The sequence below is a fragment of the Heteronotia binoei genome, chromosome 1 (assembly GCF_032191835.1).
Source record: "Heteronotia binoei isolate CCM8104 ecotype False Entrance Well chromosome 1, APGP_CSIRO_Hbin_v1, whole genome shotgun sequence".
Lineage (NCBI taxonomy): Eukaryota > Metazoa > Chordata > Lepidosauria > Squamata > Gekkonidae > Heteronotia > Heteronotia binoei.
Genome location: NC_083223.1, coordinates 35,248,233 through 35,271,064, shown reverse-complemented (window position 1 = coordinate 35,271,064; position 22,832 = coordinate 35,248,233).

Genomic DNA, 22,832 nt, shown 5'->3' with positions numbered 1-22,832 from the left:
TCTTTATCTGCCAGCAAAAGAAAATGATCAAGAGGAACAAATGGAGAAAGAATTCCTTTCTCTGTGGAGAACAAATTCCCTAGTATATGGATTGGTCCTCTTCTGGAAGTATATTTTTTCTTGTACTAGTGGAAATGTATTTTTTTCCAGCAAAAGTTTACACTAAGAAAACTTTGTTGTTTCCAAAGTTTGGTTTCCAATTGTGGAAGACATTGTGCTAGAACCCCATAGGCAGATATGTAAATGAAGAACTGATGAGACCACTCGTGTACATGGAGAGAGCTCCAGCTTTTATGAAAGTCAGTCAGTGAGTTTGCATGCCATTGTATGCTTGAAAGAATTAATCTCATTCACTTGTGCATCCTGATCACTAATTGTAATTATTAATTGCAGAGACCTTTAAACTGAATAAGCATTATTTTTATTTAGTTTTCAACAGTAAAAAATCACATAATAATGGCATTTTTGTCAGAATTTATTCTTGAATAATTTATTGCTTGAGTGTTGCAGCTCTACGCATAGGGAATCTCATGCCTGATCTGATGCCTTTTTGGACTGACTAGTGTCTGTAGTTCTAAATTCAAGAAAATGTTCAGTGTGAATTTTCAGCAATAACAAGAAATAACTGTATTGATGAAATATTGATGGACAGTAACACATTATCACTTTTCTAGCAAAAGGCTCTTCTTCCTTGGAGGTTTTTAAGCAGAGGCAAGATGGCCATCTGACAGCAATGAAGAACCTGTGAATTTAGGGGAATGTATTTGTGAGTTTCCTGCATTGTGCAGGGGGTTGGAGTTGATGACCCTGGTGGTCCCTTCCAACTCTATGATTCTATGAAAAGGACAGCAAGGCTTGGGATGATGCCATTATATTTCAGCTAGGGAACAGCTAGTGCACTTTTTGTATCTCAAACTCTTAAGTATAGACTTGCCTGTTCTGCTTATTAACAAACAGCGTGAGGTGCTGGTGCATATTGTGCTTTGATTCTTTTTGTGTGTGTTATGCAGCTCTGTAGCTAAAGAATTACCCAGGAGCTGCTCCAGAACCAGAGATGATGACAGAACTGCAAGATGGTACAACAGCTGAGATTCATATGCTGATGTGCAGGCCATGATTGAGACTGCCTGTCAAATGTCAACATCTCCCTTGCCTCTGCACAAGAACAGGAGGACAATCATGAGACCAGACTGGGAGGTTACAACAGATGAGGTCAGAATGACCAGACACATGCTAGTTAATGAACTGCTGGAAAAAAAGGGCTGTTATAAATGTCTTGGCACACAGCATGGAATGGATTAAACAAGCTTTGATGGCACATCAGTGGTGGCAAACGCCTGCCAATATGCTCCAGTACCATCTATACTAGTTCTGAACTGGGGAAGGGAAAGTCTAGTTCTAGGACTCAAAGCACGGGGAGGTTCAGAGAAGGGAAGGGAACAAAGTTAACACATACACTGTCCTCTGTGCATGATATTTATTTATGCATTATATAGCCATTTATGGGATCTATATGCCGCCTTTCCAGAGACCTGTTTGAACAACCATTGCACACTTACCATTGCACAATTTAGGGACAGGTAATCTCAAACACTAGCAGCCATCATCACAGCCATGGAAAGGAGAAAGGATGATGTGGCAGACAGCACCAAACAAAAACGTCACTAGGATCGATAGATGAACAATGAGAAATAAGGCCTTGTCTAGCCAACAAGTAAACAGAGAAGGGAATAGTGCAAGGCAACCAAAAAAGTGTAATACTGATCACTCAGTCACTGATCAGGAAGCAGTACAGTACAGATGAGGAAGGGCACAATAGCAGTCATATCTAATGTTCCTAATGTATAGGTGGTCTGGGTGGGCAAAATAAATTGGAAACAGCATAAGGGTCTTGTATTTATTTGTTTGTTCCTGTAAATACCCTCAGATTGTGAAAGTGGCGTACCGATAACTGAAAAAACACATTGACATGTCCTGGAACAGGCTGGGCATGAGATGGGGTCCAACAGGCAAGATGCAAGTTAGTGCAGTGAAGGCACAAACGAGTACAATGTGGTCAGATTCCAGTCCAAGTCATACAGGGGGTAGAAATAAGAGCAGGTTCAGGGCAGATCCAAAAGACAAAGCCCAGAGGCAGTCCAAGAATCAAAGTCACAAGGCAGAGTCAGTGGCAGTGAGGTCAGGGGCAATATGACACATTGCTTCCACAGCCCATATCTCCCTTTCTCCGCCCTTCATAGGAGAGATGCCCATCTCACATCTGGGTTGCATTATGAGGGTGTGTGTACTCTTCTCTTTACTATCAAAACCAAGGGTGGGGAACCTTTTTTCTGCCAAGGGCCATATGGATATTTATAACATCATTTGTGGGCCATAAAAATTATCAACTTAAAAAACAGTGCTCCGCCAAGGGAGAATGATTCAGGCCAGCAAAATTAATGCAAATAATTGTTTTTGTATTTGAAGTCATGTGGGGAGAGCCTAATCTGGCACACACACACCCACACATACCCCTGGCCCACCGCCCTAGGCAAATGCATAGGTCCAGGGCTTTTTTGTAGAAAAAGCTCAGCAGGAACTCAGTAGCCTATTAGACCACATCCCCTAATATTAGCATATTAGGTCACACACTCATTAGCATATTAGATCACACCATCTGGGATAATCAAGTGCAAACTGAACTGTGACAGTAACTTTTCCAGGCCCTTCAGCAATTCTGGCCAGCCGGCCAGGTCCCAGGGAGGCTGCCGCACAGTACATCTGGGCCCTGTGATCCCTGTCTGGCCCTGGGGAGGCTGCTGCACAGTGTGGCTGGGCCCCACGATCCTCGTCAGCCAGCCAGGCCTCAGAGAGGCTGCCACATAGCTTGGTTCGGCCCAGCAATCCCTGAGGGCCACACTAAGTGACCCCGAGGGCCATATACAGCCCTTGGGACAGAGGTTCCCCACCCCTGATCTAGAACCTGGTGTCTCTGGGTTGCTACTCACACTCTTTGTCTTCTCTCCAGCATTTTATGATGGACCCTCCTTCACCTATGTTCCAGCTGTTCTGGAGATTAGGGAGGCAAGTTGGATGATGGGGCACTATCTGGCTCTGAGCCCTGAACAGCTGGGATGGTACTGTCAGAATTGTCACTTGACTGGTAAGCTGTAGCTTCCTGGAGCAGCTTGTCAGTAACTGACTGGGAGCTGCTACCTCCTTCACCTGTCTATTGCTCTTCCCCAGAGTCCTCTGCCTTCCCAGGGTAGCATGATAGCGCATTGCAGTGGGAGGTGAATTGAAATATGAAACCAAAATCTGGCAGGATTAGATAGCATGATAATAAAAATATTAAAGTTCAGGGCATATTCATATGAAACAAAAAGTAGCAGCATCCATGAACATGAAGCTTTTTGGATGAGGCATGCATTACACTTTTCACATGAGCATGTGGCTGTGTAAATGTGTTTGTGGAAAAATAGAGATTTGCATATAATTGGGCAACTGGACTTGTGCCTGAAGAGCTGTGCTAAGTTTCTGTCATACTCATGTTGATAGGTCACTGGATGCAAGCTATAGTCATCAAGATCTATTGGACTTCTGTAAATTTCTCTCCCTGCCATTTTTTACTGAAGCTGCTTCTACCATAGAGTTGTTGCCATGCCTATATAGGTCATGTGGGCATGTCGCTGAATTATCAGATGAAACTCTCTGCTCCCAGTAAGCCCACCTCACGTCCTTTGCTGGCTGTCGAGGGACCTGGCAACCCGAAGATTGATTCCTTTCTCAGTCTGAGCTGAACTCACTGTGCTGCCCCATGTTAATGTAATCTTAAGGCTAAATGACTGTAATGCACTTTATGTGGATCTGCCCTTAAAGAAGGCCTGGAAATTTCAATTGGTTCAAAATATAAAGACTTTTTAAAAGTAATATAATACACCTTTTTGTCACATGACGCATGTTTTAAGCCACCCACAGAGGTTACTGTTTCCAATTCAAATTAAAGTGATACCTCGGCCCCCCATATCTGAAGGACCATCAATCTGCATGGCCTGTCTATGCCTGTACCCCTCCAAGAAGTGCAGCCTTGCCCACCCCGCCTCCTGTCTCTCTCTGCCCACCATCCTGGCCCTCTCCTCAGGGTTTCTGTCTGCCAACCCCATTCCTGGCATCAGGGCTGGTGATGTGGGGCCCCAAGAGGTGACTCAACATCACCAACACCAAGGTTGGTGAGTCCATAGCAGCTCAGATTTGGGAGCTACCCCTGCTTGACTGGAGCTGTGTTGTCAGTGAGGAGGCTCCCTCTGCTCTGCTGTGGCAGGGCATGAAAGAAAAAGAATGAATTGCTGTAATGGCACCTAATACACTTTTTAACACCAATTCACATATGTGTGCTTATTATTTTTTTCTCTCCAAATATATTCTCATAATACAGTCATTCAAGTATATAAAACCTAAATCCCACTGGATCTAGAAACGTCAGAAGGTTTACAAAGCACTTAAGTATATTACTTTACCATAGGGAGCAAAGGTCCACAAAAGTCTGTTGGAACTCAGTCCTAAAATGGCTGACTGACTCCATCTTAGTAATAGTAATGTTGTTTCTGAAATGTCATGCTGAGTCATGCTGCATCATGATCCAGCTGTTACCTGTTACTGAGGTAAGGTGGGATGACCTCACCTGTAATTAGGCTTTGTGCTGACTCACAGAGCTGATGCAACCCTGATGATTGGTACGTGTACTTAGGGAAGCTCAGTGAGCCTGCTCAGTCTGCCTGTAAGGATTGTGGGTTCTGTGAGGCCCACTATCTGGGTGGCAGCGAGACACTGCTGGTGTTGGATCCTAGGCTACTGTGCTTGGATCGTGCTGTGTATACTTACTGCTGTATACTGTTATCTACTGAAGTGTGTACTGATTACTGTGTATGACCTTGGCCTGGCAACGACTCTGAATATTGGATACTTTCCTGGTAAATATATCTACCATTGAATACAGCTGTTTCTCTTGTCTATTAATTCCTGTGTTTTGCCTGTCCCTCTCCTTCAGCTCTTCTGCTGCGTGCAAAATACTCTAACAAAGTCAACACGGGATTCCTAGGTACTAAGCTCATTCCAAAGTATCTTCCTCAGTGGACCCTCAGGGATGAAGGCATCATTTATTTAAATGCCCACAAAACCCCCCCTCTGCATCTCAATTACTGAAATAATTATTTAGAAGCAAGGCACCTTCCAGAATGATTTTTTTCAGAGTGAAGCTAAACAATTCCAACGTGGTATAAACTTGTATGGGTCTGAGCCTAGACACAACCAAAAAAATGAAAACCATCTCCTTCTCCCATGTCTTCAGAAGAGCTTGCAAGATGGTCCTATTCCAAAAGCCTTCTGTTAATTGCATATTATATGACCCCTGCTGATGCATATTATTTTAAGCTGCTATTAGTTGTGTTGCTATGGTGTATGTCTCACTTTTATTACCTATGATTTATTAAAAATCTTGAGCCCATGCCAAGGGGAAAGGTGTTTTAAAGCAGTTTCAGATTTTTTTAAAAAAATATCTTGCTCACTCACTCTCTGAAAGTAATACTAAAGACCTTGACGAGTCTTTGAAAGCGGCTCTGAGAATTTGATAGAAACCAAAGTATGTCTCAGGGAACACTCCACTACATAATGTCATAAATGAAAAACTGTAGAAACAATTTAATAAATAGTTAATTGCAGCTTCCCAATTAGAGTAGTGTGAAATAAGGAATGCTGGAATGATTTAAATATCAAAAAGAGCATGAAGAACATTCACAGCACTGACTACAAGGATCTGGCTATATATGGCATCCTGCAGTGTTTATCTATTCCCATGCCTTTTCTTTGTCCTTTTCCCATAGAGAAAGAGCTTTCTATGTATGATGGAAATTCAGCCTATTGACTAGAGTAGGTAATTGATGAAGCACTTGAGGACTGGAGCCCTATTATCACTCAGCACACATTGTAAGACCCACTTATGAAATCTCTCTCTATTATTTGGGTATTTAGATCAGTAGATCCATTGATTTTTTTTCCTCTCCCCTAGCAAAATATCTTTAATAAATCATTCTGAAGTCAATAATGTTTCCCTGGTTGCTGAAAATTATTATCAAGGAAGACTATGAAACCTAATGCATATGCTATAAAAATATATTAAGGAAACATTTTCTAGTAGAGAGACAGCTATTATTTTTCCCCAAGTGGAAATGTTAAGAGTCCAGTGATATCCTATAATTAAATCCTGCCAAACTGGAGAAGGTGGCCGCTAACTCTTCCCCCAGATAACTTTGTTAAAATGTACACTTAAGGCCAATTGAATCAATAATATACAGTAAATATGAATGTTCCCAGCCTTTGCTAAGGTGGAAAGGGGTGCCATGAAGACACATGGGAGGGACACACACATTCCATTGTGAATCTTCAGCACATATTCATTGTGGTGTAATCCTCTGACTTTACAGTTACAAATGTCTAGAAGACATTAGTTTACAGAGGACTGACACGTCTGTCACACAAAGTGTGCATCAGCCACCAAAGCTCTCTCCAACTTCCTCAATTTGTTGTTTCTCCATCCTGTGCAATCTGATGTCATTCTCACATTGTGTTTGGCTGTCACACGGTGCTTCCAGCTCAGTCAGGCTGTGAGTTTCCAGATAAAATGTGCATATGTCTCCACTTCCCACTAAAAGGAAGGGGGCAACATTTGTGCCTAGAGCCATTGGCTCCATGTTCTCATAACATTAGTGCTGCTAGTTTGGTTTCACTAATTTTAGAACTGGGGTTAGTTGCAGGTCTTTTCCATTGCATTTGGTTTCTATTTTGCATTAATTTCTATTGGAAGCTGTTGTGTGCTCACTCTGCAGAGAGGCAGGCTAATTGACATTGTCAAAAAAAAGAGAGAAATGTGCATATGGGATTTGCTGTAGCTACAAAAGATCACTGAATCAGTGCACTTTGCTATCCAAATATTAACCATGTCCATATTGTCTTTATTTTCCTAGGGAAGGGTAAATTATATCTCCACACATACAATTTATTTTATTTTATTTTAATTTCCACAGGCCATAAGATTGGTACTGAGCTAAAGCTCAGCTGAACCCATACACTTGGCGTTTTGTGACTCCATTCCAGATCATGCATACAGAATAAACATGTAAGAACACTTTGGAGAAAGCCGTGGAGATATTTTGCAGAATACATGAGTATAATATGAATGCATTATCAGTGGTAGAGAGTACTAACGGCATGCTTGGTGTCATTTCAGTTTTAATTGACTTATTTTATGTATTTTTAAATGCTGCTTTGATGTTCAAATGTTTTCATGTTTGCTGCCATAGGGACCCTATTTGGGAGGAAGGGCAGCATAAAAATGTTTTAAATAAATAAAATAAATGTAGGCAACCAATAGACTATTGTTTCTCAAAACAGAGATGAGGGATTCCTGGGAATTCAGAAGGATAAATTGGAGGATTTGCAAAGATGAGCTGTGATGTATTTCCTAGACTCTAGACACCCTCCCACAGGATTTTCCTGGTCACAAGTTTCTACCCACCACTCTGTACCTGGGTTCCCAGTAGAAATTTTATAAAGGGTCAGAGTTAGCATCTGGGCCTGGGTATAAACCCAATGAAGCCTGGATTGACAACTGAAGGATAATAAGGCAAACTGACAGGAACAGGATGGTTGACTTCCAAACAACAACAATGTTTATTCAGGAAGAAACATACAACTGAAGTGTGTTAACAATCAATCAAGAGTTACAGGGTGTTATGTTTCAAACAGTACATACCCAAAGGGGAAAAAAAATTCTCTCAGGCAGATTTATAACATAAAATACAGATTCAGCTGCAATGAAGTTGCACATTAGACTCAGCAAATCCTACCAGCATACTGTAATATGACCTTGTTTCCCCAAAAGGGAGAAACTTAGTCAAAGATCTGGTATTGCCACACATCTTTATCAGGTTCGTAGCCACAGTGGGGCCTGGAGGGGCACGGCCCCTGCATCGAAACCCCCCTCTTACCAGTATGGCCCCTCCTGGAAGCCTTGCTCTGTGGCTCTTGCAGCCACCGATCTCCCTGCCGCTCTGGCGCCCCCGCTCCCCTCTGTGCGGTGCCTCCCTCTCCCTCACTCCCACCCACCCCATGAAACACTTGCTCCTCCTGGGGCTCTTTCAAGGTCCCCTCCCCCGCCAATCATGTGAGCGGCAGGAAAAGCAGTGGGAAGGCCGGCGCTCCTCTGCCAGCCTTCCAGCCCTGTCTGGAGATTTAGCACTGGGGCAAAAGGAAGACCAGCAAGCCCTGCAAAAACACCCACCGCCTCCGCTGCTTCCTCCCTACTTCCCTCTCATGCAATCCGGAGAGGGAAGTAGGGAGGAAGCAGCGGAGACGATGGGCATTTTTGCAGGGCTTGCTGGTCTTCCTTTTGCCGCAGCCCCAGCGCTAAAGCTCCAGACAGCGCTGGAAAACCGGCAGAGGAGTGTCAGCCTTCCTGCTTCTTTTCTGGCCGCTCACATGATCGGTAGGGGAGGGGAGCCTTGAAAGAGCCCCAGGAGGAGCCAGTGCTTCATGGGGTGGGAGGGAGGGGAAGGCACTGTAGAGGGGGACGGGGACCACCAGAGCAGCAGAGAGATCAGTGGCTATGAAAAAGCACCGGTGGAGAGAGTGGGGGGCCGCAAGAGTGGGGGGGGGCCCTCCATCCGAAATTATATTCCGTGGGTCCCCCCACCGAAAATTTTCTGGCTACGGGCCTGATATGCTCTTGTGAAATGAACCCTCTCCTGATTACTGTTTCCACTCTGTTTTAACCCTAGTTCCTGGCTAACTTTAGTGTCTCTTGGAAGATCTTAATCCTTCCAAGTACACAGTTCCCATTTACTAATCCAGAGCACTGCTCTGATAGGCTCCTGTGTTGCTGGGGTAAATTTCTGTGTCACAGCAGTCTTTTGGGGGTTTGGGGGGAACAAGGGCAGGGATTCCACAACTTCCACCTCTTTAGAAGAATGGAAACTGATGTAGGTTCACTCACCTGGCTTATAGATCACTACAGAACACCAGCCAGAAAACATACTAGCTGGCTGCTAAGAGTCAATAGCTCATCTATGAATTCTAATCAACCAAGTGACACCAAGGATGTAATGGCAGTCACTTAGTTTTATGCCTGAACCATATCTTCCAACGCAAAGGATTTTTTACAGTAGAGAGAGGTGCCCTTCTGCATCCATCAACAATAATAATCAGTGGTGGTTTTCAGTGGGATATCAGAAGTTAAGGTTTTATGTCTTTTCCTATTTCAATTAGCAGCTCTGAAAATGTTTCCAGACCCCCTCCCTTGTTCCATTCAGCTGACCTTTATCTCAAAGTTATTAACCAACTGCTGTCTCCAGTGCAGAGTGTCTCTCAGTCAAAGAGCGAGAATAATGAGAACTTGAATCAGGGCCTTTTAAGTTTTAATCCTATAGAATCAGCTCTCTTGTTGAAACCTGATCTTGCAGGCCACATACAGGCTACAAAACCTTTTCACTTAAACTTGCTTTTAGAGCATCACTGACATGTTTCTTGTTCTGAAGATAGTAGACGACAGACCCCTCCACAGGCACATGTTCCTCAGTAGGAAAGGAAATAACAAGCCCGGAGCAGGTGCCAATGAGGGAGGGCTTTGGAGTTCACAAAAATTTAGATCAAAATGGGGGTGTCCGGGTTGCTAATGTTGGAGAACTGCTGTTTAAAAAATATTAATTGTACCTAAAAGTAGTTTTTTAGGACCAAGAAATCAAACAGTTTTTCATCAGCTCAGAACAAAAATGAAGTCCATACCTCATTCTGTTATTATCAGAGAGGATCCCTGCACTACAGGAAAATTCTAAGGGTTGCATTATGCTCCATATTTTTTTCAAACTATGATGGTCACATTCAGAGATCCACAGAGATCCCTGCTGCTGTAAATGGAAGCCCTAGGCATATGCATCTTTCCTCCTTCCTCAGAGTAGCCTAGCTTTGCTGACTGGTAGCTAGTGTTAGTAGCTGAGGGTCAAAATTTGATACAGCCATCCTTTTCTAATAATGCTATGGTTAAGAATGAGTGAAGGAGGTCAATGTATTGGTATCTGAGGGCAAATTTAAAAGTACTTTTGAAACTGCAATGGTATTTACAGGTATAGTCTTTGATATTCATATACATAGCTTTGTTTCAGATTTTCAGAACTAGCCAGATCACATAGAGTGGAGCTAGGCAATCTGGCATTGGATAAAGTGAAATATATACCCTCCATAAGGCTATATATATGTGACAGTTCTAGTTGGACTAGGACCATGCATAATATTTTAAATGTTTGATATTTTGATAATCATAATAAGGAAAGAGGGTTCTAGATATCACCCAACCATAAGTTGGGTTGCTAAATGGATATCATAGATAACTGAACCAATCTGGTTCGCATCAGTTGTCAGCAATATAGTTCTTTTCAGTCTCAACAATGTTCTTTCACTTTTGCTTTCCTGATAGACAAGACTAGGACAAAGCAATACTCAAAGAATCATTGTATCTCAGCTTAACACATTTATATTATTGCCTCCATGTCACCACCTGAGACCCATGTCTTTTTGTAACCAAACTTTCTCTGGCTTTGTGAAGTCTTGGATGAAGTCTTGGAAACGTAAGTGAAGCTGAATGTTGGTGTCAAGACAGAGGGCGTTTTCGCACTGACCTTAATCGGCAGCGACGTCCCTCTTCACCGTGCAGGATCTGCGCGGATTTCGCACCAATTGCTGCGGAGCACTGGGAGGAGCCGCAAAGTCCTGCGGCTTTTGCGGCGCAAATGTAAACTGGGTTTTGGCGGTTTACATTTGCGCCGCAAAAGCCGCGGGACTTTGCGGCTCTTCCGGGTGCTCCGCAGCAATTGGTGCGAAATCTGCGCAGATCCTGCGCGGTGAAGAGGGACGTCGCTGCCGATTAAGGTCAGTGCGAAAACGCCCATTGTCTCTTGATTAGGACTTTCAGGATGAAGTCATCTAGCTGACTGAGAACTCCAAGGGTAGTTAATCAAAGTTCTTTTGTGTGATCCTCCAAAAAGTCTTCACACACTAGCCATTGGTAGTGACCCAAGTTTGCAAAACAATATTAACTGACCCTTTCAAAATCTCCTTCACAATACAGGAAAGGAAAAGTTCCCTGTGCAAGCACCAGTCGTTTCCAACTCTGGGGTGACGTTGATTTCACAATGTTTTCACGGCAGACTTTTTACAGGGTGATTTGCCATTGCCTTCCCCAGTCATCTACACTTTCCCCCCAGCAAGCTGGGTACTAATTTTACCGACCTCTGAAGGATGGAAGGCTGAGTCAACCTGGAGCCGACTACCTGAAACCAGCTTCTGTCGGGATTGAACTCAGGTCATGAGCAGAGCTTAGGACTGCAGTACATAAGAACATAAGAGAAGCCATGTTAGATCAGGCCAATGGCCCATCCAGTCCAACATTCTGTGTCACACAGCGGCCAAATATATATATATATATATATATATATATATATATATATATATATATATACATACATACATACACACACACACACACACACACTGTGGCTAATAGCACTGATGGACCTCTGCTCCATATTTTTATCTAACCTCCTCTTGAAGGTGGCTATGCTTGTGGCCGCCACCACCTCCTGTGGCAGTGAACTGCTCAGCAATTTCATGGAATGCCCATGAGTTCTTGTATTGTGAGAAAGGGAGAAAAGTATTTCTTTCTCTACTTTCTTCATCCCATGCAGTACTGCAGCTTTACCACTCTAGACCACAGGGCATTCCTTCCCTATTATGCCATTCTGGGAACTGTGTATGCATTAGACTAAATGATCCTTGTCCAAGTTCTGATTCTAGATATATTGACAACACTTGTCATGTGACTCCTGTGACACAGGAGATTTGGTAACAAAACCCTCACATTAAGTATGTTCTTGGGTCACCCAGTCAGTAGTGCAACAATGGAATTTTGATAGAGGGCTGGCATCAGCATACCCCATGTTTGGGGGGTTGCCAGGGTCCAGGATTTCTGGTGGGGCCCACCACCACTGCCCCTTGTCCACATACCTCCCCTGCCACTTGTCTGCATCCATGCATCATTGAGGAAGGGCATGTAGGTGGTACACAGTGGAGACATTCCTGGTGGCAATGGGAGCAGCACTCTCATCTGCATATGTTGACCAATGAAGTTGGGGAAAAGGTGTGGAGATAGTGCAGCCAACTGAGCATGAGCAGGGAGGGATTGCAAGCAGGTGAAGAACACGGGGGCAGGTGGGGGCATGCAAATATGGGGGTGGAAAGGAGGACCTTGGTGGTGAACAGAAAGGGACCTCTGGGCACTGTTTACCCAAGGCCCTCCCTCCAAAATCTGGAACCAGTCCTGTGGTAAAAACTATGTAGGGACACAAAATAGACGTTTAATCATGTACTATGTAGATATTTTATACAATTGTATGCAATGCTTTCCTTTCAGCAGGGAATGATTAAGCCTAATTATTTTAGAGAAGGAGGGTTGGGATTGAAAGAGGTGAAAAGTCAAATCTAAATTTGCTCTGAGTCTTAACATGCCATGCCATGAATGGCACCATTGAAGCAGGCCCCGGCACTAGGGCTTTAGGCACCCCAGGCCGGCACCTGCCCCATGCCCCCACCCACCCACACCTGCCCTGCCACTGCCTCAGCCCACAGGTGGGAAGGGCATGGCAGCACAGCAGAGGAGAGCAGGACTGACTCTGGCAGAGCCGCACAGTGCTCTTACGGAGACACAGTCTCCATTCTCAGCCTTCTCAGGCAGACTCAAGAAGGCTGAGAGCGGGGACTGCAAGTGAGACGCAACTGTGGTCTTAGAGGCACTTAAGAACATAAGAGAAGCCATGTTGGATCAGGCCAATGGCCCATGCAGTCCAACACTCTGTGTCACACAGTGGCCATTTTTTTATTATATATATATATATATATATATATATATATATATATATATATATATATATATATATATATACACACACACACACACACACACACACACACACCTATATATATACACACTGTGGCTAATAGCCACTGATGGACCTCTGCTCCATATTTTTATTTAACCCCCTCTTAAAGCTGGCTATGCTTGTAGCTGCCACCACCTCCTGTGGCAGTGAATTCCACATGTTAATTACCCTTTGGGTGAAGAAGTACTTCCTTTTCTCTGTTTTAACCTGACTACTCAGCAATTTCATCAAATGCCCATGAGTTCTTGTATTGTGAGAAAGGGAGAAAAGTACTTCTTTCTCTACTTTCTCCATTCCATGCATTATCTTGTAAACCTCTATCATGTCACCCCGCAGTCGACGTTTCTCCAAGCTAAAGAGCCCCAAGTGTTTTAACCTTTCTTCATAGGGAAAGTGTTCCAACCCTTTAATCATTCTAGTTGCCCTTTTATGCACTTTTTCCAATGCTATAATATCCTTTTTGAGGTGCGGTGACCAGAATTGCACACAGTATTCCAAATGAGACCGCACCATTGATTTATACAGGGGCATTATGATACTGACTGATTTGTTTTCAAATTCCCTTCCTAATAATTCCCAGCATGGCGTTGGCCTTTTTTATTGCAAACGCACACTGTCTTGACATTTTCAGTGAGTTATCTACCATGACCCCAAGATCTCTCTCTTGGTCAGTCTCTGCCAGTTCACACCCCATCAACTTGTATTTGTAGCTGGGATTCTTGGCCCCAATGAGCATTATTTTTACTTGGCCACATTGAACCTCATCTGCCACGCTGACGCCCACTCACCCAGCCTCAACAGATCCCTTTGGAGTTCCTCACAATCCTCTCTGGTTCTCACCATCCTGAACAATTTAGTGTCATCTGCAAACTTGGCCGCTTCACTGCTCACTCCCAACTCCAAATCATTTATAAACAAGTTAAAGAGCATGGGACCCAGTATCGAGCCCTGCGGCACCCCACTGCTTACCATCCTCCACTGCGAAGACTGCCCATTTATACTCACTCTCTGCTTCCTATTAATTAGCCAGTTTTTGATGCACAAGAGGACCTGTCCTTTTACTCCATGATTCTTGAGTTTTCTAAGGCGCCTTTGATGAGGAACTTTATCAAAGGTTTTCTGAAAGTCAAGGTAAACAACATCTATTGGGTCTCCTTTGTCCACATATTTGTTCACCCCCTCAAAGAAATGCAACAGGTTAGTGAGGCAAGATCTTCCCTTACAGAACCCATGCTGAGCCTACCTCAATAACTTGTGTTCATCAATGTGCCTACTCATTCTGTCCTTGATAATAGTTTCTACCAACTTTCCCGGTATTGAAGTCAGACTGACTGGCCTGTAATTTCCCGGATCTCCTCTGGAACCCTTTTTAAAGATGGGGGTGACATTTGCTACCTTCCAGTCCTCAGGAACGGAGGCAGATTTCTATGAAAGATTACATATTTTTGTCAGGAGATCCACAAGTTCAACTTTGAGTTCTTTCAGAACTCTTGGATGTATGCCATCCGGACCTGGTGACATTAGTTTTTAATTCGTCTATCAGTTGTAGGACCTCCTCTCTTGTCACCTCAATCTGACTCAGGTCTTTCAACACCCCTTGTTAGGCACTTCTTAGGGCAGTGTTGGAGTGCCTCTGAGAGTGCAGTGCACAGGCACAGCTTGCCGCAGCCCGCCCCCCCACTCTCAGCCTTTTTGGGCAAACCGGGGGACTGCAGATCAGCTGTGCCTGCGGTCTTGAAGGCACTCGAGACTGCCCTTCTTAGGGCAGCATCAGAGCGCCTCTGAGAGTGCAGTGCACAGGCATGACTTATCGCAGCCTCCCACTTTCAGCCCTCTCAAGCTGACCCGAGAAGGCTGAGAGCAGGGGCTGTGTGTGAGCTGTGTCTGCACTCTCAGAGGCACTCTGAAACATGTACAGACATTCTCTTCTGAGCCCTGCAGAAAGAGACCACAGGCCACACACCATCCTGCAGCTCTCAGTTTCCGAGGTCACAGACAGCAGCAGGGAGGGGTGCCCTGTAGGCAAGGTGGTGCCCCAGGCGGCCACCTACCTCACCTACTCCCATTCATCAGCCATGCATTGAAGCTACTTTTTGACTCCAGAATGCAGCCTACCATGGTATACTGTGTTCAGCTGGTACAATGAAGCTGGAGAACATTGAAGATCAGTACTGTTAAACAGTAGCAACCAGCAGGTTTTTCTGCAAAAGTTTTTGCATATGAGTGGTAAAAGCTTGGCATTTTCAGTTATGATACCCTTAAAATTTCACATTGAAACCTCCCCCCCCCCCCCAGTGCTGGTTTAGATATTTGGGGTTTAGATGGAACATAGAATTGGGATAGTTTGATTATGTGCACTTCTGTAATGAAAGGAAGATAGCTGAGGTGTCTGCATGTCATCCATGCCTGAAGATGTAGAAGTATGCAGAATAGCACAGGGTAAGTGCAAGGACCATCCCTTGGTTTCAGGAGAGTATGGTATAAGGAATGCACCATGAGTCTTTGTTTAAAAAGCAAAACTGACAAATCAGCTCATAATAGCATTAGCTTCCAGTAGTGAATCTTGTATACATCAATACTAATGAGTGATTGTCAATATTTCTGATCAGCTGCATTTGACATCATTTGTAACTTGTACACCAAATGCAGTGGGAGATTTGCAATTAAATCATTACAGAGAATTGCAAATACACAAGCTAGGCTGCATTAGTAACACTCCATTAATTATATTGAACTTGGAGCCCAGAATTCTTTCCACCTATATTCATCATCCATAGGACAATTTGTCTCTCTATAGTCTAAGTCAATTTCATCTCAGGCCAAAAAGGAAAAGGATACTATAATATGGATCTTAATCCAGCTATAAAAATCAATAGATTGTAAACAACTAAGCAAATACACACTTTCCAGAACAATTGTTTCAATAATTGAGGCTATTCCTAACAGAGAATTGTCCAATTCAAACCATCTGATTGCTTGCAATCTTCTTGAATAAGTTCCATTGCGAGAAGAAAAAAAAAAATCCCAGTCAGAGAAGCATTAGTAGTAAGTGGTGATGCTGCAATATGTGCAAATAACACATTTTAAAATTGAATTTAACCCTGCTCCCAATGCCCATTTTCCTTGTGTGTTCAGCATTTCCTATAAAGGCATTAATGATCTGTTCACAGTTTAAAATGAGCAGTAATTAAAATGTACTTGCATCTGTGCACTTGATGGCATTCATCATCACATAGATAGATGGCCAGTAGCTACCCTTGGTGCATGCTCAGATCTTACTGAGTTGCAAGCACATTCAGTGTTTGCAAAACAGGTGTTTGAAAACAAAACTTACGCTTACAGCCTCAATGATACACCGACAATTCAAAAACGAGCAGTATATCAAATAGTTTTGTAGTCTCATGATAGTAGCATACAGCATAGTGACTGGCCAAGTACCTACAGTGGGTACATGTTCACAATTGACTGGCTTTGCCTGAATTACACATGTCCAGGATCACCAATGGTCAACATGTGCATGATTTAAAATCAGCTTTATTACAGTGTATGTGCTGTCATTGTGCATTAATTGTGCTGGCACATGTTCAGATTTTACTATACAGTTCCCAGGCAACAATGCAAGACTGTGGAAATGCCATTCAACTAACACAAACAGACTTTGCTCTGAGAGTCAGGCAGGAAGGCAAAATTTGGAAGTCTAAAACACTAAGAGAAATCATGTATCTTCTCCCATCAATCCCAGCAGGACTGAGCCAACCAAGGAATATTTCCTCTTTTGTTAGTTATATTTTTGTGATGGGATCGGGATAGGTGAGACAGGAAAGCTATAGAGACACCTAGAAGCCAATCAGGCTTGGGCAGAAGTGACATTAGTATTCTCATGGCAGCACGTTGTAAAGGCAATGTGTGGGATAGCATCTAGGGGTGTGCACTCAGTATAAACCAAGCCAAAAAAATACTCAATAAATACCGTATTGGTATGTATAGGATATTTTCTCAGTGGGTTACCAAGTGGGCTGCTCATCTGGTTATCCAAAAATGGCCACCACAAAAATATTCAGGATTTTTAGGGCCACTGGATAGCTAATGTTTTAAAGAATTGCCATCCCTATAAACACCTTCCTGCTGCTTCAGAATTCATTCACGGCACAGCTTTTTACAAGTGAACTCCAAGCAGCAAGTTCTCCATTATACTCTTTGGGGACCATTATAGTCTGTCTATCTATCTAGTACTGCTTATACGGCTATTGCCTTAAGCAGAAGTTAGAATCAAAAATTATTTTAAAAGACCTTACTCAGTATTATTTCTCTTGTACTTCGTTATTGTGCCTATGAATTTTACCACTGAGAGGGTGACATGATCATTTGTATCTGACAGCAGCCATGACACCTGGGCTCGCACACTCAGCAATTCTGTACTTTTTAAGTAAGGAAAGAAGAGGTCCCCTGTGCAAGCACCAGTCGTTTCCGATTCTGGGGTGATGCTAATTTCACGTTTTCACAGCAGACTTTTTATGGGGTGGTTTGCCATTGCCTTCCCCAGTCATCTACACTTTCCCTCCAGCAAGCTGGGTGCTCATTTTACTGACCTCGGAAGGATGGAAGGCTGAGTCAACCTCAAGCCGGCTATCTGAAAACCCAGCTTCCGCCAGGGATCGAACTCAGGTCATGAGCAGAGCTTAGGACTGCAGTACTCTGCGCCATGGGGCTCTCTACTTTTTAAGTAAAGGAGAGACCAAATTAGTCCTCAACTTGTTAAATATGGGGCACTTCATAATCATATGTTCGATAGTTTTGATTTTATCATATGACCATCTTCATGTTCTATTAGAGCATGACACTATTATATCTGCCCTCCAAAACTGTCGAGGGAAGAGCATTCATTCTTGCCAAAGTAAAAGCTCTTCTTAGATTTGGGACTGTCAACTAATAAAAATATTTTAGTACTTGCATTGGGAGGCAATTCCCAAATGTAGCAATGAACATGCCCTGTGCTCCCTAAAAGACATACTTGTTAATTTCCAGCTTTCTTTCACACTTTTTTGGTCTTATAATGTTTTTAGTTTTGGTATTCTTAATCACATCATTTGTTATTCCTAGGCATTTCATTTTCCTTTCCAGTAGTCTACAGAATTAATACCACAAACAAGGACAACTTACCGATCCCTTGCCAACACAAAAGATGCTTGGTTTTCTTGGTAACCACACAATCTCCTAGTGCAGGGGTTCCCAAACAGGTACTAGTCCATGGCCTGTTGGCAACCAGGCTGCCACTCCCTGCCCTCTCCCCCCCTGCTGCCGCCGCCCCCACCTGCCATTCACAGCATCACAACGCAGCCCTGCTGAAGTGGGTAGAGCTGAGCCCCATCGCCTGCCCTTCCCCCCAGCGTGATCAGAGGGGCACCGCAACGAGGCTTGGGCTGCTTCGACAGGGCCCTGGCTAATTCTAAGTTATTTGATGAATGCACTGAAGGAGGCTTCTTCCCCCCCCCCCCCTTAACTTCCAGAAGTGAGGGAGGGGCGAAACTCCTCCTCCTCCAGACTGCTCTTCAAACAACTTAGAATCAGCCCAGGCTAGGGTTGCCAATCCCCAGGTGGGGGCAGGGGATCCCCTGGTTTGGAGACCCTCCCCCCGCTTCAGGGTCATCAGAAAGCGGGGGGAGGGGAGGGAAATGTCTGCTGGGAACTCTATTATTCCCTATGGAGATTTATTCCCATAGAAAATCATGGAGAATTGATCCGCATGTATCTGGGGCTCTGGGGGGGGGCTGTTTTTTGGGGTAGAGACACCAAATTTTCAATATAGCATCTAGTGCCTCTCCCCAAAATACCCCCCAAGTTTCAAAAAGATTGGACCAGGGGGTCCAATTCTATGAGCCCCAAAAGAAGGTGCCCCTATCCTTCATTATTTCCTATGGAAGGAAGGAATTGAAAAGGTGTGCCGTCCCTTTAAATGTGATAGCCAGAACTCCCTTTGGAGTTCAATTATGCTTGTCACAGCCTTGATCTTAGCTCCACCCCTAATATCTCCTGGCTCCACCCCCAAAGTCTACTGGCTCCACCCCCAAAGTCACCAGATATTTCTTGAAATGGATTTGGCAACCCTAGCCCAGGCCTTGTTGAAGTGGGTAGGGCTGACTCTGAGCCTCGTCACTCTGATCGTGTGGGTGGGGGAGAGGGGTGGAGTGAGGCGCTGGGGAAGGAAAGAGAGGGGACAGGTTATGGTGGTGGCGGGGAGCCAAGCCTCATTGTGCGGAGGGCGCCATGAAGGGCAGGTGGGGGGTGGAGCATGGCACGGTACTAGGGAAGGGGGGGGCTGGGGTGGCAGCAGCAGAACCAGTCCCTGGTGCCAAAAAGTTTGGGGACCACTGTCCTAGTACATAATAGACAGTGATGTGTGGTGGTGAGAACACACAGAGTTACAATTCCACTGCCTTGTGAAAATCTCTTGTATATGGAAAAACAGCTTAGGTACCATTGACTTTATTCTCAGAAGACACTATGGGTTATCATGGTTTGTGAATGTCGTGAGGAAACTAGCATTTACAGGTGTTACACTTAAAAGAACAAGCTGTCCCCTCGATCCACAGCAATGTAAAATTGTCACCATTTGATAGAATTCTTTGTGATTACCTTTGCATCTTGTAAGACCATGGCTCAATTCAGTTTGGAATAATAAATTAGACATCTGAAATGGAATAATAAATTAGACATCTTGATTCAAAATGTGCTGAATGTTCCTCAGCTTTTGGAAGAAGGCGGGGGACTGGCTGGGGTAAACTCTGAACATTTTCTAAGAGTTCTGCAAAGCCTGGAAAGACATAACCAATGGAAGGTGTTCCACTGCTATCAACCCCATCATCTGCCAGTTTTCCTCATTTCTTTTCTCACACTTCTCAAACTCAACCAAGTTTCAGTGGGAGGGAGAGTAAAAATGGCAACTGAGAAAGCTTGCAAAAGTAGTTTTAATTTCTCCTGGTCACTGAGTCAGGCTGAGTAAAACATGGTTTCCATATTCTGAGAAAAGAATCATTGGAAAAACCAATAACGCTAAGGAAAGTTGAAGGAAGCAGGAAAAGAGAAAGACCCAACATGAGGTAGATTGACCCAATTAAGGAAGCTACAACCTGCAATCTGCAGGACCTGAGCAAGGCTATTAATGATAGGACATTTTGGACCTCATGAATTCATAGGGTTGTCAGAAGTAACTTGACAGGACTTTGTACACACACATGTAGGCTCTAAGCATGGCCATAAGTCTTCGTTGCAGACAATGAGCACCCACTTAGAAACAGCCATCAGCATTCATCCTCTTGCCCCAGCTGCTATCTGACACCTTATGTTATGACTTAGTTAGCTTGGGAAAATATGGGCAAGGGAGAAGATGTAATCTAGCTGATGAAGGGGCTGGCACTGAGCCATTATGAGTCAAGCTGAAAATTAGAGGGGGTAAGACTTGATTGGGAAGATGCTGAACTGTGAAGTTCATTTGTGAATGCTCCCACCTCTGAATTCCTTCATACTGATTGAAGACACTTCTGTCATAAGCACAGAACACCAGGGGCCATTTTGTTTCATCAGGACTCTCCCAGCTGGGGAAGATAAATGCTGAAGTGAATCTTCACTACTTTATACCAAGTCCAGAAAATCTTTGGCATTATAGATCATCCTGTGGCATCAGACATGGCTAGCTCATTTTCCATCTTCCTGGATTAGTGCTGCTATTGAACCATTGAACAGGATAAAATGGGGCTGAAGTTTTGTAATGAAGAAAATCTGTATACAGACGGCTGTTGAGCTTACTTGGAATAGTTTTACAATCAAAACTTCATTATCTAAAACCAATTTAGAGGAGAGATGATCCGCAGGCCTCTTGTGGGTAGAGCCTTCAAATTGCTTTTCTTCAGATCACCACTTTCTTCCTTCCTCAAATTTCCTTCATTGTAAGCCAAACCTGCCTCCCATTTTGTCGAGCATTATTTAGTACATTATCCTTTGCCCTCTGTGCATATATTAGCAATGCCCTTTAAAGATACAGCATGGTCTCAAGTTCTTTGTCCTTGTAATGAAGACAAGAACTCATTTCTAAGCATCCCAATAAGATTATCTCAAATAATAGCATTCTAATTAGCCCAGACAGTTTGAAGTCTCACTTAGGCTCCCAGGTGATATCCCTCATCACTGAAAGATTCTCCCCCCCCGCCCCCATATCTACAGCACTTGTTAAAAGTCCAAGCATGATTTACGAGACCTCCTGCCACTTATTGCAGTGATACGCTTATTTGTCCCCTTGAAATCAGCAAGAAAAACACAAGGCATTTATGATCCATAAGCATTCAGCAAACTAAATTTTGCAATATACCACAAGTAGATAGTGAAGTTTCAGGTCAGTACAACTAAATCTTGAGCAAAAGCCTGTTTTCTTTAAAGTGGTGTGGTAGTTGGACTAAGAGTGTGGAGGTCCAGGTTCAGATCTCAACTCAGCCTTGGTTCACCCCCTATGATTAACTTATAGGATTCTTGTGAGGTAAAATAGAGGGACAATACATGGATTAACTACATGAAGGACAGCCCACTCTAAAACAGCTGAGGTAAATAATAGGTTTCCCTGTGCAAGACTTAGGGCGTTTTCCCACTGAGCTTACCTCGGAGCGACATCCCTCTTCACCAAAAACCAGTTTACATTTGCGACGCAAAAGCTGCGGGACTTTGCGGCTCTTCCAGGTTCTGCGGAGCAGTTGGTGCGAAATCCGTGCAGACGCTGCGCGGTGAAGAGGGACGTCGCTCCAGGGTAAGCCCTGTGCAAAAACGCCTTTAGTTTTACATTAGTGTATTGGGTTGGCTTGGATCCACCAAAGAATTGCCATGGATAGAAGTATATCTAACCAATATGTGTGACTTTTTAACCTCTGCTTTCCACTACAGCCTAAAATACCCTTCAAAATGCTGCTACTGAGAGACCTACTGGGGCTGCAACAAGAGGGGGAGGGGAGAAAGTCTTGCTCCATGGATTTAAATCCTTCCATCCACAGAAACACTCCAGTGAATCCAAACCATTTTTTTCCTATTGTTTTGTGACTGTTGCAACTATCATCTGTGATAGTCTCATCTGCATGGCTTTTTTTGAGCAGGAATGCAGTTCCAACTGGCTTGGTATCAAGAGGTGTGTCCTAATAAGCAAATGAGTTCCTGCTGGGTCTTCTCTACAAAAGAGCCCTGTGTGAAACAATGGTGACATCAGGGGTGTGGCCTAATATGCAAATACATTCCTTCTGGACTTTTTCTATTAAAAAAGCCCTGGTCATCTGAAAGGCTTGGCATCACATTTTTTCAGGCCATACAACTGTAGTGGGGGGAGCGACCTGATAACTGTGAAGTTCATGCTGTTGGAATTTGTGTGTGCAAAGTACTGCCAAATCACAGCTGACTTATAATGACCCCAGCAAGGACTTTTCAAGACAAGTGAGAAGCAGAAGTGGTTGGCCATTGCCTTCCTCTACAGAGTCTTCCTTGATAGAATCATAAAGTTGGAAGGGACCTCCAGGGTCATCTAGTCCAACCCCCTGCACAATGCAGGAAACTCACAAATACTTCCCCCTAATAGTGTCCTTCTAATGGTAGTGTCCTTCCCAAGTACTGACCCTGCTTAGCTTCTGAGATCTGATGAGATCATGCTATACCATACTGCCTCCTTCCAACCCCTGTAGGAATTTACAAGGCAATAACTGTAAAAGCCATCATGCAATTGGGAAAATATCACTTCTACCTAAAATGTGCTTTAATCCGAAGTTTAATTCTTTACACAACTATTGT